Genomic DNA, 17,549 nt, shown 5'->3' on the forward strand with positions numbered 1-17,549 from the left:
CATCTATGATTTCTTTCATCAATGTTTTGTAGTTCTCCTTGTAGCAATCTTTCACCTCCTTGACTAACTATTTCCTGGTATTTTCTTATTTTTTAATCTGTTGTAAAGATGATAGAGTTCTTGATTTGATTCTCTGTTTGATTGTTATTGGTGTATAGAAATCCTACTGATTTCTGTACATTGATTTTGTATCCTGAAACTTTACTGCAGTCATTTATTAAGTCTAGGAGTCTTTTGGAGGAGTCTTTAGGGTTTCGTAGAGATAACATTATATTATCAGTGAACAGAAATAATTTACCTTCCTCTTTTTCAGTGTAGCTGACTTTTTTTTTTTCTTGCCTGATTGCTCTAGTCAGGACTTCTAGTACTATGTTAACTAGGAGTAGTGAGAGTGGGCACCCTTGTCTTATTCGAGTTGTAAGATGGCATGCCTTCAACTTTTTCCCATTCAGTACAATGTTGGTTGTGAGTTTATCACATAAGGTTTTTATTATTTTCAGAAATATCTTTTTATTCCTAGTTTGTTGAAGGTCTTTATCAGGAAGGGATGGTGAATTTTATCAAATTCTCTTTCTGCATCTATTGAGATTATATAGTTCTAGTTTTTAATTTTGTTTATGTGGTGATCACATTTATTGATTTGCACGTGTTGAGCCATCCTTGAATCCTTGGAATAAAACCCACATGATCACAGTGTATGATTTTTTCATATGGTGTTACATTTGGCTTGCTAGTGTTTTGTTGGGAATTTTTGCATCTATGTTCATCAGGGATATTGGTTTATAGTTTTTTGTTGCTGTTGTTGTTGCCGTTGTATCCTTGCCTGGCATTGGTATCAGGGTGATACTGACTTAAAAGAATGAGTTAGGGATGATTCCCTCCTCCTTGATATTTTGGAACAGTTTCAGTAGGCTCAGTATCAGTTCTTCCTTGTTTGTCTGATAAAATTTAGCTGTGAATCAATGTGGTTCTGGGCTTTTTTGTTGTTGTTGATAAATTTTTTTTATTACTGAATCTATTTCACTTCTCATGGCTGGTCTGTTCCGAATTTTTTTTTCCTGGTTCAATCTTGGGTGTTCGTATGTTTCCAACAACTAATTTATATCCTCTAGGGTTTCTAGTTTGTGTGTGTAGAAATGCTCATAGTGGTCTCTGATGATTTTTAGTATTTCTATGGCTTCAGTTATAATGTAATCTTTATCACTTCTGATTATGCTTATTTGAATCTTCTCTCTTTTTTTTGTTAACCTAGCTAATGGTCTGTCAGTTTTCTTAATTTTTTCAAAGAACTAACTTTTTGAATCATTGATTCTTTGTATATTTTTTAAATCTAAATTTCATTTAGTTCAGCTCTGATCCATGTCATTTCTTTTTACCTGATAGGATTGGATTTGGTTTGTTCTTGTTTTTCTATTTCCTTCAGGTGCAATATGAGCTTGTTAATTTAAGATCTTTCTATCCATTTGATGTAGGCATTTAACACTATTAACTTCTCTTTTAAGAGTATTTTTACTATATCCTAAGCTTTTAATATGCTGTTTCTCTATTTTCATTTTTTAAAATAATTTTTAAGTTTCCATTTTAATATCATTGTTGACCCTATAATTATTCAGGAGCAAGTTGTTTAAATTCCATGTATTTGTATAAGTTGAGAGTTCTTCTTGGTATTGTTTTTTAGTTTTAGTCCACTGTGGTCAAAGAAGATATTTGATATGATTTTGAGTTTCTTAAAATGTACTAAGACTTGCTTTGTGGCTTGTCATGTGGTCTCTTTTAGAGAATGTTTCATGTGCAGAAGCAAAGAATGTATATTCTGTGGTGGTTGGGTAGAATGTTCTTTAAATGTCTATTAGGCCCCCTTAATCTAGAGCTCAATTTATGTCCAGAGTCTGTTGATTTTCTGCCTCACAATATGTCTTGTGCTGTCAGTGGGATATTAAAATCCTACACTATGGTATAGCTGTCTGCCTTTTTTCTTAAATCCAGTAGTATTTGTTTTATGAATTTTGGTGCTCTGGTATAGGATGAATATATTTTTAGAATTGTTACATATTCTTGTTGAAATAATCACTTTATCATTAAATAATTACAGTCTTTGCAAGATTTTTTTTTACTGTTTTTGATTTAATGTTCATTTTATGAGATGTAAGTATAGGTACTCCTGCTCACTTTTGGTTCCCGTTTGCATGGAGTATGTTTTCCCACCCCGTGATTTTGAGGCCTTAAATGCCTTTACCAGTTAGATAAGTTTCTTTTATGCAGTATATGCCTGTGTCTTGTTATTTTAATTTAATTTGCCAGTCTATATCTTTTAAGTGGAACCTTTCATACATTTACATTAAAGGTTAATATTTATATGCGAAATTTTGTTCCTGTCATAATGTTAATTGTTACATAGCTGATTTGCAGGCTCAATTTTAAAAATGTATTGAAAGTCATGAGAGTTTTATACTTTCATTTTTTTTATGATAGCATCAATCTTTTCTTTCTATGTTAGGAAATTTTTGAACATTTCTTGTAAGTTTTGTCTAGTGATGATGAATTCCCTTAGTGTTTGTCTGGAAAAAATTTTGGTTCTACTTCATTTATGAAATTTAGTTTAGCAGGATTTAAAATTCTTGGCTGAAATGTGTTTTTAAGAAGACTGAAAATAGGACCCCAATCTCTCTTGCTTGTAAGATTTCTTCTGAAAAGTTCATGTTTTGTCTGATGGGATTTCCTTTATAAATGGATGCTTCTCTTTGGCTGCTTTTAGTATTTTTTCCTTCATGTTGACTTTAGATAGTCTGATGACTATATGCCATGGTGACATTCATTTTGCAATATATGTTCCAGAAGTTTTCTGAGCTTCTTATATATGGATTTCTAAACCTCTAGCAAGAGCAGGGATATTTTTCTGAATGATTTCCTCAAATAGGTTTCCCATACTTTTTTACTTTTTCTTATTCTCCCTCTGAAATACATATAACTTGTTAAGTTTGGACACTTTACATAATCCCCTATTTCATAAAGATTTTATTTTTTAATATTAATAACAATTTTTTGAGATGGTGGTCTCACTCTGTTGCCCAGGCTGGAGTGCAGTGGCATGATCATAGCTCACTGCAGCCTCAACCTCTCCAGGCACAAGTGATCCTCCCACCTCAGTCTCCTGGGTAGCTGGTACTACAGGTGCATGCCAACATGCCTGGCCAATATTTTTTGTATTTTTTGTAAAGAAGGGATTTCATTATGTTTCCCAAGTCAGTCTCAAACTCTTGGGCTCAAGGGATCCACCAGCCTCAACCTCCCAAATTGCAAAGATTAAAGGCACGAGTCATCATACCCATCATTCATCATTATTTTTTATTTATTTTTGTTTGATATGGCTAGTTCAAAAGATCTGCCTTCTACTTCTAAAATTGTTTCTTCTGCTTGGCCTAGCTTATTCTTAAGGCTTTTAATTGTGTTTTTAACCCTTTCAAAACATTTTTGTATTACCAGAAATTCTGGTTTTCTAAAATACCTATCTCTTTAGTAAGTTTTTCATTTATATCCTGAATTGTTTTTCAGATTTCTTTGTGTTAGTTTTTAACTTTCTCTTGGATTTCTTTGATCGTCTTTGCAATTTATATTTTGAATTCTTTGTCACTTCAGAAGTTTCCTTTTGATTAGGATCCACTGCTAGAAACCTAGTTTGATCCTGTGGGGGTATCATAATCCTGTGTTTGCATATTACCAGTGTTCTTAAGCTGCTTTCTTCTCATCTGGAGAGCTTTCACTTTTTAATCTTTGAATTTACTTTGGTGTTATGAGACTTTTTTTTTCCCTCTTGAGGGTGTGACTTATATATGTTGTCTATGGCCATTTGGCTTCAATTCTAGGTGCTTTCAGGGGGCTAAGGCTCTGTATGAATTCTTCGGTTATAGATAGCCTATGTGCAGTGGCTTTCTCAAATGCAGGTTGTAGTACCAACGTATTGGGCATATGAGCGGTCTCACTGCCCTCTGCGGGACTAGAATTGTGAAGGTCTCAGGAAATTTATCTTGTTGCTCTGCATTGTGCACTTCTGTCAGCAGGTTTTGTATGGAGTTGTGCAGTTCTACCTCCAGGTCAGTAGTAGATGGTGCCTATGGGTAAGGGCCACCTGTAGTGGAGGCACATGTGTATGTACTCGATCTTTGTTTACCAGGAGATGCTCTGTGGTTTCAGGTGATGGGCTGGTCTATGGATGGCCTGGTGCCCTGAGTTTCCCACCCAGCCTCTGAAAGTGGGGACAAATTTGGGTGGGGCTGGACTGCCAAGATCACCCATGGATACCCCAATGATAAATGCAGGCAGCAGCCCTATAGGAGTGGCAGGGGCTCTACTCTTAGAATGCATGTGGTCTCCACAGGATTAAAGGGGGATGCACTAGTTCCACATCCTAGGCAAATAGAAACTCAATACGTTTTCCTATCACATCCCTATCCCGGGGCTCCTGACTTTCAGTTCAGCCAGACACTGTCATCTATTTCCAGGTCACAATTTAGCTCAGAACCGTGGAAAACACATAAAAGTGGCTTTGAGGCAGAAGCCCTTACCTCAGCCCCAAACAGACAGCTTAGTGGTTTGCCTGAAATAATCACTCATACTAACTTTATGAATCTTCTCCTATGTTTTCTTCTAGTAGTTTTACAATTTCAGGTCCTATTTTTTAAATCTTTAATTCATTTAGAATTGAGTTTTGTATATCATATGAGATAAGGCACACTTTCATTATTCTGTAGGCAGACATCTGGTTTTCCCAGAGCCATTTATTTAAGTGATTGCCTTTTCCCAGTCTGTCTTCTTGGCACCTTTGTTGAAAATCAATTGACCATAAATACGTAAGTTTATTGTTGGGATTTTATCCTATTCCATTATTTGATATGCCTGTTTTTATGACATTATCATAGTGTTTTGATTAAAAATAGCTTTGTAATTTGTTTTGAAATCAGGCAGTGTGATGCCTCCAGTTCTGTTTTTTTTTTCAAGGTGGCTTTGGCTGTTCAGGGTCTTTTGTGGTTCCACTCATATTTTAGGAAGTTTTTTTTCAGCCGGGCACAGTGGCTCACTTCTGTAATCTTAGCATTTTGGGAGGCCGAGGTGGGCGGATCACGAGGTCAGGAGATTGAGACCATCCTGGCTAACATGGTGAAACTGCATCTCTACTAAAAATACAAAACCAAAATTAGCTGGGCTTGGTGGCAGGTGCCTGTAGTACCAGATACTAGGGAGGCTGAGGTGGGAGAATGGCATGAACCCCGGAGGCGGAGCTTGCAGTGAGTCGAGATCGTGCCACTGCACTCCAGCCTGGGCGACAGAGCGAGACTCTGTCTCAAAAAAAAAAAAAAAAAAGAAAGAAAGTTTTTTTCTATTTCTATGAAAAATGGCATTGGAATTTTCATACAGATTATATTAAATTTGTAGATTGCTTTGGGTGGTATGAAAATTTTAACAATATTAATCCTTCAATCAGTGAACGTATCTTTTTATTTGTGTCTTCAATTTTTTTATCTGTGTATTAAAGTTTTCAGTGTACAGATCTTTTACTTCCTTGATTAAATTTATTCCTATTTTATTTTTGATTTAATGTAAATGAGATAGTTTTCTTAGTTTTTTTTAACATAGTTTGTTATTAGTATATAGAAATCCTACTAATTTGGGTATGTTGATTTTTTTTACCTGCAACTTTACTAAATTTGTTTTTCAGTTCTAAGACTTTTTAACGGCTTTCTATACATAATATAATGCTGTTCACAAACAAATAATTTCACTTATTCCTTTTCTATTTCAATGTTTTGAGCTTCTTTTTATTTCTTAGTTTCTCTGGCTAGGACTTTCAGTACTACGTTGAATAGAAGTGGTGAGACTCAAGATTCTTGTCTTCTTCCTATTGTAGAGAAAAAACTTTCATATAATGATGTTAAGTCATATATGTCCTTCTTGAGTTGTGATACGTGACTTCTATACCTATATTTTGAGAGTTTTTAAAACTTATAAAGAGATGTTGAATCTTAGTAAACACCTTTTCTGCCTCTATTGAGATGATCATGTGGCTTTTGTCTTTCATTTTGTTAATGTAGTCTATCAGATTTATCAATTTAAATATGTTGAAACATCCTTGCATCCCTAAGGTAACTTCCACTTAATAATAATGATTAACCTTTTAATGTGCTATTGGTTGTGGTTTGCTAGTACTTTGTCAAGGTTTTATGCATCTATGCTCATCATGAATATTGACCTGTAGTTTTATTTTCTTGTATCCCCTTGTCCAGCTTTGATATCAGGGTAAGTCTGGTCTCATAAAATGAATTCGAAAATATTTTCCCTTTTTCAATTTCCTGGAAAAGTTGAAGAGGATTGGTATTACTCTTTCTTGAAATATTTGGTAGAATTTAACAGCAAAGCCATCAGGTACTGGAATGGAAGACTTTATTACTGATTCTATCTCCATACTTGCTTTTTGGGCTGTTCATATTTGCCATTTTTCTTCTGATCAATCTTGATATATTGTATTTTTCTAGCTATCCATCCACTTATTCTAGTTATCCGATTTGTTGGTGTGTTATTGTTCATAGCTGTCTCTTAAAATCCTTTGTATTTCTAAGGCGGCAGTCATAATGTCTACTCTTTCATTTCTGATTTTGTTGACTTGAGTGTTCTCCCTTTTTATCTAGCTAATGCTTGTCAGTTTCGTTTGTCTTTTCTTAAAAAAAACTCAGTTTCATTGATCTTTTCAATTATTTTTTCTAGTCTCTATTTTATTTATTTCTACTCTGATCTTTGTTGTTTTCTTTCTCCTGCTAAGTTTGGACTTAGTTTTTTCTTGGTTCCTTGAAGTGTAATGTTAGGTGATTTATTTGAGATATTCTTTCTTTTTTGATGTAAGTGTTATTGCTATAAACTTTTCTTTCAGAACTGCTTTTTCTGTATCTCATAAGTTTTGGATTCTTTATTTTTGTTGCTCTCAAGATTTTTTTTAATTTAACAGAATTCCTTTTTGATCTATTAATTGCTCTGGACTTCCAGATATTTGTGAGTTCCTCAAGATTCCTCCTGTTACTGATCTCTAGCTTCATGCCGTTGTGGTTAGAAAATATACTTTATAGTGAGAGGTGAAGCCAGCTGGACTTCCTGGGTCTAGTGGGGACTTGGAGAACTTTTTTGTCTTACAAGAGGATTGTAAAGTGCACCAATCAGAGTGCTGTAGCTAAGATTGTAAAATGCACCAATCAGCACTCTGTAGTTAGCAAAGGGATTGTAAAATGCACCAATCAGCACACTGTAAAAATGCACCAATCAGCACTCTGTAAAATGCACCAATCAGTACTCTGTAAAATGCAGCAATCAGCAGGATCCTAAAAGTAGCCAGTCGCAGGGAGGATTGAAAAAGGGACACTCTGATAGGACAAAAACGGAACATGGGCGGGGACAAATAAGGGAATAAAAGCTGGCCACCCGAGCCAGCGGTGGCAACCGGCTCGGGTACCCTTCGATGCTGTGGAAGGTTTGTTGTTTCATTCTTCACAATAAATGTTGCTGCTGCTCACTCTTTGGGACTGTGCCATCTTTAAGAGCTGTAACACTCACCACAAAGGTCTGCAGCTCCATTCTTGAAGTCAGCAAGCCCACAAACCCACTGGAAGGAACCAGCTCTGGATACAATAGGATTTCAGTCTTGTTAAGTTTGTTAAGATTTGTTTTATGTTCTAAACATAGGATTTATCCTGGAGAATGTTCCATTGAGAGGAGTGCATTCTGTTGCAGTTGGATGAATGTTCTTTAAATATGTTAGGTTAATTTGCTTTAAAGTGTAGTTCAAGTCTAACATTAAAAAAGTTTTTTTTTTGTCTAGATGATCTGTTCAATGAAATATTTGTCATTATATAATGGTCTTTAGTGTCTCTTTATATATTTTTAACTTTAAAGTCTATGTAATCTAACCCTAAGCTACCCATGCTGTAAATGGTTTTTATTTGCCTAAAATAACTTTATTATTTATTTTTATTCTATGTGCTTCCTTAAATGTGACATGATTTTCTTGTAGGCAGCATATAGTTGGGTCTGTTAAAAAAATATTTAGCAACTCAATCTCTTTTGATTTGAGAATTTAATCTATTTATAGTCAAAAGTGATTATTGAGCGATAAGAACTTACTACTGCTCTATCTTTAATTGCTATTTCTTTAAATTTCTTTAATTGCTATTTCTTTAAATTTCTTTCTGATTAATTGCAGATTCTTTGTTTCTATCTTCCTCTCTTGCTGTCTTCTTTTTTGACTTGATGGTTTTCTGTGGTGGTGTGCTTTGAATCTTTTCATCTTTTGTGTATCTCTTAAGCATTCTTACTTTGAGCATTCTTACTTTAAGCATTCTTACTCTTAAGCACTCTTTAAGCATTCTTATAAGGCTTACACAAAAAAAGTTATACTAATAACAGGCTATTTTAAGCCGATAATAACTTTGATCACTTGCACAAACTACAATTTTACTTCCCCACTATAATTTATGTTTTTATATCAAATTATACATCTTTTTAAACCTGTTTTTAACAAATCATTATATATAATTGTTTTTAATAGTAATGCGATTTATCCTTAATAGTAGAGATTTAGTTAACTTTCACATTACCGTTACTCTATTAGAGCTGAGTTTGACGATGTACTTATTTTTACCAGTGAATTTTCTATTTTTATACTGCTACTTAACAACATTGTCTTCAACTTGAAGAATTACCTTTAGCATCTCTCACAAGGTGGGTCTAGTGGTGATAAATTCCCTCAGCTTTCATTTGCTTGAGAAAGTTTTTAATCTCCTTTGTTTCTGAAGGAGAGGATTGCTGGACAGAATTCTTGGTTGATGTTTTTTTTTTTATTTCTGTTTATGTATACATATGTATATATGTGTGTGTTCTGTTCTGTTTTGGTGGGCTACAATTTTCTGCCGAAAATTCTACTAATACTCTAATGGAGGTTCTCTTATATATAACAAGTTACCTTTCCCTGGCAGTGTTCAGTATTTTATCTTTGTCTTTGACTTTTGGCAATTTGATTATAATGTGTCCTGGTGTAGGTCTCCTTGTTTTTATCCTATTCAATGTCAATTGAGGTTCCTGATCTCTATTTCCTTTTTCAGACTTGGTAAGTTTCCTGCCATTATTTCTTTACATGTTTTCTGTCCTTTTCTTTCTTTATCTTCCTTCTGGAAATCCAATAATGTGTATAACATTCTACTTGATGGTATCTTGTTAGTACCTTAACCTATTTTATTCTTTATTTTCACCTCAGATTAGATGATTTCTCAAGGCTTATATTCGAGTTTGCTAATTCATTTTTTCTTCTAGATCTAGTCTGCTATTGGACCTTTCTATTATATTTTTGAGCTCAGATATTATATTCTTATTTTGCTCTACACCAAGGAAAGGATCTGTGGTGCGTACCTGTACTCTCACTCAAGTTGCTCATTTTGAACCTGGAGAGATTTATCCTCAATGTTTGAAGTTTAAAGGTCACCTTTTTGCTGTCTGTGGGATAGGAGACCCAGGAGTGCAGAACCTCAACTCCCAGAGCTAGGTGATTTAGGAGCAAATCCTTTGGAGGGGAGTTGACTGTGCAGAAACTATTTCTGTTGAGAGTCTTCATATCTTAATTTATTGCTGGAGCAAGCCAAGGAGCAAGGCTGGAAAGTGCCATCTTTCCCGTTTTTTGCTGGCAGAGGCCTCTAACCTTTATCCAGGAAGAGATTGCAGGGCTAGAATTGTCACTGGAGCAAACCAGGGAAGCAGGTATGAGGAGTGCTCTCTTTTCCATTCAGGCATGCAGAAGTCTCACACACTCCTTGCAGGGAGAGACTTCTGGCATGGAGTTATTGCTGAAGTAAGAAAGGGAATAAAGTACAGGGAGTGCCCACATTCCCTTCTAGTCATGTCAAGGTCCCTCAGTCTCTTTTCTACTTTCTATGGGAGATGGAATTTATCTCTGGAGCAAGCTAAGAAAGAAACCACAAGGAGTGGTGCTCTTCATCCCATTTGGGCTTAAGAAGGTTTATTCTTCACTTCCTATGCAGGCTCTGAGATACTGGCTTATTAGAGGTCAGAACCACAGGAAGCTGCAGTAAAAGTGTGCAGCCAAACCCTTTTCAGGGGAAAGTTATAAGCTGGGCTGATCCCAGGGGCCATAGCTGCTGAGAGTGCTCATGTGGTTCAAAACTCCTCTTTGTTCTTTGTGCTTGAGAGAAATTCTCAGATGTCCTGCCCATGCTGTTCTGCAACAAGGTGATTTAAGAGCCAGGTCCTCTGGCAGGAACTTCAAAAGTTGCACATTATGTGTATTGTACAAACCACCCATTCCTCAGGAATAAGCTGACAGTTGGTATTGCCTTCTCGATTTTAAGGTGCTATGCTCAGAGTGGGGTTAGTGTGTGAATGTATCTCCACTTTAAAAATCAGTTCTAATGTGCATATTTCAGTATGTAGGAGTTCAACTAGATTCTGGCTTTCTCTTGGAGAAAATTGACCCATGTTTAGATATTTACTCAGGGTGTCTGTGGCAGGAGGGATAGGAGTCTCATTCTGTCATGCTGCTGATGTCACCTTTTTCACAGTCTGTGTGAGTCCACTCACCTTTACCTTTGCCATTTGATAAAGGTCATTATCAAATGATTAAAAACTGGCATCTTCTATGCTATTTGCTACTATCCATTCTGTATATAACTTCCTCAATATCGAGACTGATCATGTGAGCCTCAGAGAGACATTCCAGAAGGGGTAACTTTTAGTGAGTAATGCATATGCGTTTTGGGAAAAAATAAAGGTATTTTCAAACAGAAGCTATTTTCCTTTGAAGAACCAGATGGTGGGTATGAGGAAATGATGTCCAAGGCATAGCAAGCAGATTAGCCTAAGGGATAAAGGAATTATCCTACGGACATGGAGATCAGAGTGGATTTTAGTGGCTAGCTCAGAGGTACTCAAACTCTTTATAAAATTACACTGTGTGAGCCCCTCCTTAACTCATTGAAGCAGAACTTTTCCAGGCAATTCCCAGGAATAGACATAGTTACAGTCACTGAGATTGATATGTCTGCATTTCATAGATGACACTGACAAATAACAGTATCCGGAGGTGGGAGCCAGTACAGATCTAGGAAGTGTTATTCTCATGATTTAACTAGCACCTTAGGACATTGAGCCTGTAGCAGAAAATACTGAAGCAGGATTTGTTAACGGCCATCACACACTTAGAAGATGTTGTCATGTGGAAGGGAAAAGGTAGGATTACTCTCAAAGCCTAAAACCAGAGACAGAAAGAGGCTATTTCTTGACCCAAACACATTGGCCCAGATGTTATCTACTTATCAAGAGGTAACAATCACAAATGGAAGAAGTAGCTGAATCATGAAAAGACAGGGTGAAATTGCCTGATGAGCTTATATTTTCAATTGCACTTTTCCATGGCTAAATTTAGGCTAAGAGCATGAAAATAGTCATCACATATGTTATTGCTTACTACAAGAGACTGGGAGAAAATTTTGTAAGCTTCCTTGAATTTTTGTAAGATGAAGTTTCTAATCTGTTGCATATTTCTTATAAGACTGTTATGTCATATTTAATGGCTTGGCCAGCAGAGAGCAACATCATAAAACAAAATGCTATTTTGATACATCTGTTCAACTTAAATACATTTACTAGAAATAACCAAAAATTCAGTTAATACCTTTAAGAGATATTAATAAAAGCATTTCCCTTTGTAGAAGCTATTTTAGGGCCATTCAAAACATTTAAAAAAACATTTATTGCATGACTAATCATTGAAACTCTTAAGATGAACTGGATGCTGCAACAGCTGCCCTCTTGGGTTTACGTATTCCTTCACAGACCCTGTTCCTGAATCTCCAGTAAACAATTTTCAGGTACCTCATTTGACAAATCCCTGTGGTATTTTGTCTTTTCATTTTGGCACTGCAGTTATTCTACCTCTTGTGCTTGTCAGGGTAGCCACATTTGCCACAGGAAGTCTTGTGAAGGTGGTAACACTTAGAGCCACAGTGGTGATACAATGTGTGCTTCTTATTGTGATGACTTCTAGACGCTGATATTCCCTTTCTCATCTCACTTCTGCAGCTGTGGCAGAGACTCAGATCAAAAAGCAAAACAAACACTTTGACTGTGGTAAATACAGATAACATACATTTTCCCATTTTAACTATTTTTAAGTAAAATTCTGTGGCATTGAGTACATTCATAATGTTGTGCAACCATCACCACTATCTCATTCCAAAATATTTTCATCAGCCCAAAAGGAAACCCAGTTCACATTAAGCAGTTAATTCCATTCCGCATGGAATGATAGAGTGTGTGGCCTTTCATGTCTGGCCTCTTTAACTTACCATAATGTATTCAAGGTTCATCCATGTTGGAACATGTATCAGTACTTCATTGCTTTTTATGGATGCTTAATATTCCATTGCATGTATACACCACATTTTATTCATTCATCATTTGGTGGACATTCAGTGGCCACTGTGAATAGTGCTACTGTGAATAGCGCTCCCATGAACACGCAAGTTTTTGTTTGAACACCGGATTTCACATCTTTTCAGTATTATCTAAAAGTAGAACTGCTGTGTCATATAGTCATAAACTTTCTGAAGAACTGCCAGACTGTATTTCACAGTGACTGTACCATTTGAAATTCCTATGAACAATGTCTGAGGGTTCAATGCCAATACTTAATATTTTCCATTTTTGTTTTATTTTATAAATTATAACCATTGAGTGGGGGTAAAGTGGTGTCTCCTTTTGGGTATGATTTGTGTTTCCCTACTGACTAACATATTGAGCAGCTCCTCATGTGCTTGTTTGCCCCTTGTATATCTTCTTTGGATAAATGTCCCTTGGAGTTCTTTGCCAATTTTCTAGTTGGATTATTTTGTCTTTATTTTTAGGTATAAGAGGTTTTAAAAATATATTCTAGATACTATCCTTTTATCTGATATGTTGATTTGAAAATATTTTGTCACATTCTTCAGGTTTTTTACACTATTGAAAGTGTTCTTTGATGCACAAAAGTTCTGAATATTGAAGAAGTCCAATATGTATGTTTTTGAGGCTTGTGCTATCTATGAACCCCTTGCCAAATCCAAGATTATAAAAATTTACTCCTATGTTTTCTTATAGTTTTATAGGTTTAGCACATATACTTAGATTTTGATCCATTTAGAGTTAATGTTTGTATATGGTGTCAGATAAAGATCTAAACTCATTGTTTTTGCCTGTGGCTATCCAGTTGCCCCTGCATTATTTGTCAAAGAGACTATTCTTTTCTCATTTAATGGTCTTGAAAGTTCTTTTCAAAAATCTATTGACTATCCATATATATGTTTAAATCTGCACTCTCAATTCTATTCCATTGATATATATATCTAACTCTGTGTCAGTACAACATTGTTTTGATTATTATAGCTAGATAATATATTTTGATATTGGGAAGTGTGTATTTTTTAACTTTGATTTTTATTAGGGATGTTTTGAATATTTGGGACCTCTTGAAATTACATACGAATATAAGAATCAGCTTTGTAATAGGATTGAAATAGGGATTGCGATAGGGGTTGTATTGAAGGTAAAAATCAATTAGAGGTGTAGTGTCATCTTGATAAATCTTCCAATTCATGAATTATTTTCACTTACTTAGGTGGCTTTAATTTTTTACAGCAATGATTTGTAGTTTTCAGTAAGTTCTTTTTTCGCCTCCTTAATTAAATATGTTCTAAAGTATTATATTATTTTGACATGATTATAAATGGAATTGTCATTGCTGGTATACAAAAACACAACTGATATTTGTCTTCTTCATATACTCTGCAATTTTTCTGAATTAAATTTTTGGCCTATTTGTGTATGTATTCTTTGGAATTTTGTGCATATAGAATCATGCTATTTGCAAATAAAGATAAGAGTTTTACCTTCTTCTTCCCAATTTAGGTATAGTTTCTTTTTCCTCTACTTTTTTTTTGGCCTGACTTCTTTGGCTTGAAATTTCAGTATAACATATTAGTCCATTTTGCATTGCTATAAAAAACTACCTGAGACTGGGTGGTTTGTAAATAAAACAGGTTTAATTAACTCATAGATCTGCAGGCTATACAGGAAGCATGGCTGGGGAGGCCTCAGGAAACTTAAAATCATGGCAGAAGGTGAAGAGGAAGGAGGCATGTCTTCCATGAGTGGAGAAGGAGAAAGTGAAGAGGGAGGCACTACACACTTTTCAACAACCAGATTTCATGAGAACTCTATCACGAGACAGTACTAGGGGAATGGTGCCAAGCCATTAGAAACCACCCTCATGATCCAGTCACCACCCAGCAAGCCCCTCCACCAACACTGGGGATTGCAGTTCAACATGAGATTTAGGTGGGGACACACAGCCAAACCATATCATATAGTAATGAATAGAAGTGGCAAAAGTGGGCATCTTTGCATTGTTCTTAATCATAGGGGGAACACCTTCATTCTTTTATCATTAGGTATTGTGTTATCTTGTGGTTTTTGTTTGTTTTAATAAATACTTTTTATCATGCTGAGGAGGTTCCTTTCTATTCCTAACACATTGAGTATTTTATTATGAATGGATTTTAATTTTTTAAGTGTTTTTTTCTAAATAAATTAAGATGATCATTTGTGTTTTCTCCTCTATTGCATTATATTGATTGATTCTTATATTTTGTACCAACCTTGCATTCTTCAGAGAAATACCACTTGGCTATGGTGTATAATTATTACTATTATTATTATTTATTTATTCATTTTTTTTTGAGATGGAGTCTCGCTCTGTCGCCCAGGCTGGAGTGCAGTGGCGCGATCTTGGCTCACTGCAAGCTCCGCCTCCCGGGTTCAAGCAATTCTCCTGCCTCAGCCTCCTGAGTAGCTGGGATTACAGGCACCCGCCACCATGCCTAGCTAATTTTTGTATATGTTGGTCAGGCTGGTCTTGAACCCCTGACCTCGTGATCCACCCGCCTTGGCCTCCTAAAGTGCTGGGATTACAGGGGTGAGCCACCTCGCCTGGCCGGTGTATAATTATTTTAACATGATGCTGGATTCACTTTGCTAGTGTTTTATTGAGTATTTTTGCATTGATATTAATAAAGTATATTTGTCTAAAGTTTTTTATGATAACTTTGTAAGACTTTGGTATCAAGGTAATACTGGCATTATAGAATGAATTTGAAAGTATTTTCTCTTCCTTTGTTTCTTGGAAGAATTTGCAAGGTATTAGTGTTCATTTTTAAATGTTTTGTAGAATTTGCCAGTGACACTATCTTGTCCTTGGCTTTTATTTTATCAGAAGAAGTTGACTATTGATTTAGATTTTTTATTAATTATAGATGCATTCAGTTTTTCTATTTCTTCCTACATTAGTTTTGTTAGGGTGTGTTTCCAGTAATTTATCCAATTCATTATTTTGTTGGCTTGCAATTTTTCAGCCTTCTCTTATACATCTTTTTTAGTTTTGTTAAGTCAGTAGTAATGTCCCAAGTTTCACTTTTTATTTTAGTAATTTGAGTCTCCTTTCTTTTTTTCCTTAGGCTAGCTAAATGTTTGCCACTTTTGTTGTATCTTTTCTAAAAACCCACTTTTGGTTTTTATCGATTATTTCTATTGTTTTTCTACTCATTTTCTATATCTTTGGTCTAACTTGTATTGTCTTTCTTTCTGCTACATATAGTTTTACTCTGCTTTTTTAAAGTTTCTGAAGGTACAAAGGTAGGTTATTCGAGATATATATTTTTTAATGTAGGCATTTATAGCCAAAAGTTTCCCTCTGAGCATTGCTTTTGATGCATCCCATGTTTTATTTGTTATTTTGTTTTTTATTTATCTAAAAGTATTTTCAAATTTCTCTTGTAATTTCTTTTCTTTCTTTCTTCCTTCCTTCCCTTCCTTTCCCTCTCTCCCTCCCTCCCTCTCCCTCCTTCCTTCCTTCTTCTTCTTTCTTTCTTTCTTTCCTTTCCTTTCCTTCCTTTCTTCTTTCTTTCCTTCTTTCTTGTTTCTTTCTTCCTTTTGTTCTCTCTCTTTCTGTCTTTTTAAAGACAGGGTTTTGTTCTGTCACTCAGGTGTAATTGCAGTGGTGCCCACTGAAGACTCAACCTCCTGGGCTCAAGTCATTCTCCCACCTCAGCCTCCTGAGTAGCACATGCTACCATGCCTAATAAATTTAAAAAGTCATTTTTTTTTTTTTTTGGTAAAGACAGGGTCTCCCTATATTGCCCAGGTTTGTCTCCTGGGCTCAAGCAACCCTCTTCCCTCTGCCTTTCAAAGTACTGGGATTATAGGCAGGAGCCACTATGCCCAGGCTCTTTTGATTTTTCAGATCTATTGATTGCTTGAGTGTTAATTTCTACATATTTTTGAATTTTATAATTTTCTATCTTCTATTAATTTTATTAGTTTTATTCCACTGTGGTCAGACAAAATATTTTGTAGGATTTCAATATTTTTAAATTTGCCGATAGTCATTCTATGCCATAATATATGGTCTATTCTGGAGAATGTTCCATATAAACTTAAGAAGAAGGTACATTCCTCTGTTGTTGGGCAGAACATTCTATAGATATCTTACAGATCTAAATGATTTATAATTGTGTTCAAGTCTTCTATTTATTTGTTGATCCTTTATTACATACCAAAAGTACAATATCAAAAAAAGTTATACCCCAAATACAATAATACTGAGATTTATGTTTATCATGTAGTTATTTTGTCAATGTTCTTTATTTCTTCTTATGGCTTAGAATTTCTATCTAGTGTTTTTTAATTTCAGCCTTAAAGAACGCACTACACCATTCTTAATTTGCAGGTCTATTAGCAGCAAACTCCTTTTGTTTGCCTGAGAATGTACTAATTTCTTTTTTCATTTTTAAAAGAGAGTTTTATCAAGTATATGGCTCACAGTTTTCCGGTCTTTATATTTTCTGATGAAAAATAGAAGGATTGTATATACCTGATGATTCATTTCTCTTTGGCTGCTTTAAAATTCTCTTGTTTTCACTCTTGACAGTTTGATTATAATGTGTCTTGTTATGGATTTCTGGGTTTATACTTGTTCTAGTTCATTGAGCTTCTTTGATGTTTAGATTCATGACTTTCAGCCTGTTTGGGAAGTTCACAGCCATTGTTTATGCAAATATACTCTGTCCTTTCTCTTTCCTTTCTCCCTCTAGGATGTCCATTAAATTTTGGTACACTGTATGGTGTCCCATAGATCTCTTAGGCTCTATTCTTTTTTTTAATTCTGTTCCATAGGCTAGATAATCTCAATGAATCTATCTTCAGGTTGACAAATTCTCTCTTTGTGCATGCATAAGTGGGCATTTGAAATCTTCTAACAATTTTAAAATTTTATTTATTATACTTTTTAGTTCCAGAATAACTATTTAATTTTTTAAATAATTTCTTTTTATAAATATTCTGTATTTGGTGAGACTTCATTCTCCTGGTCTATTTTAGTGCTTTGTCTATAATCTACTTCAGCTGATTGAACTTAA

Source organism: Gorilla gorilla, chromosome 12 (genome assembly GCF_029281585.2).
Source record: "Gorilla gorilla gorilla isolate KB3781 chromosome 12, NHGRI_mGorGor1-v2.1_pri, whole genome shotgun sequence".
Taxonomy (NCBI): Eukaryota; Metazoa; Chordata; class Mammalia; order Primates; family Hominidae; genus Gorilla; species Gorilla gorilla.